The sequence below is a fragment of the Gavialis gangeticus genome, unplaced genomic scaffold, assembly GCF_001723915.1.
Source record: "Gavialis gangeticus isolate Ggan-Ray unplaced genomic scaffold, GavGan_comp1, whole genome shotgun sequence".
Classification (NCBI taxonomy): Eukaryota; Metazoa; Chordata; order Crocodylia; family Gavialidae; genus Gavialis; species Gavialis gangeticus.
In genome coordinates this window covers 35010663-35011582 of record NW_017728993.1, presented here as the reverse complement: position 1 = coordinate 35011582, position 920 = coordinate 35010663, and positions in this window count along the sequence as shown.

Here is a 920-nt window from a genome sequence, read left to right as displayed (position 1 = left end):
TGAGGGGGTGGGGGGGGGGGGGGGGGGGGGGGGGGTGGATGTGGGAAAGTGAGGTGACTGGCTCTTTGTTTTGTTTTTGTAAAAACAGTTTCTTGCCCTTTATGAGTAATTTTGAAAGATTTTATTTTAAAGATATAAAAGCTTTGGATATTTTTCTAGCAACAGAACTCTGATTCTGTGAATGAAGGAATGTATGAAATTTTCTGGTTGTAATGAAATACTGGAACCGTAGTGTTTCCTTTCATCACAGGCAGAGGTAGCACTTTTAGGAATTGTTTAATTATGGTAAACATTCATTTTTGTCTCAACTGTAACTATCATATTTTTTTTGCCTCAACTTGAATGTACAGTAGATTTTTAACAAAACAGGTTCTATATTTATTAAGTCATGTGATTTGAAATTACCTCTTTGATATCTTTCAGATGACTAAAGTGCAAGATCTTTATATGTTTGTAAATATACAATATAAGTGATTATGCTAAGATGCCACAAAATGAAACATGTATCCATAATCGTAGTATTTTACATGCCAATTTAAACTGTTTTATAGTGATATTCTGTTTACAGATGTATTGGGACTGTCAGTGTTTCAGCTGAGAATCAAATTCTTTGAAACATATTTGGGAAATAAATGTGCAAAGCATATCCTAACAAATATAGCTCCATGTTTTTTGTGGATTTAATATTTATATTAACCAGTTGTAGAATGATTGTTTATGTCAACAAATACATGTGTATTTTTCCTTGGAATGGACTCCAACTTAAGGAAATCTAGTTTGCTCATAACCATATGCAGTGGCCATACAGACCATCCCCCGCCTTTTCTTGCAAAGTCCTGCTTCATATATGTCAAAAATAAAACCCTTATGACCCCATAATTTTTGTAAATGTAAGTCTTCCTTTTTGTTGTTCTCACCCT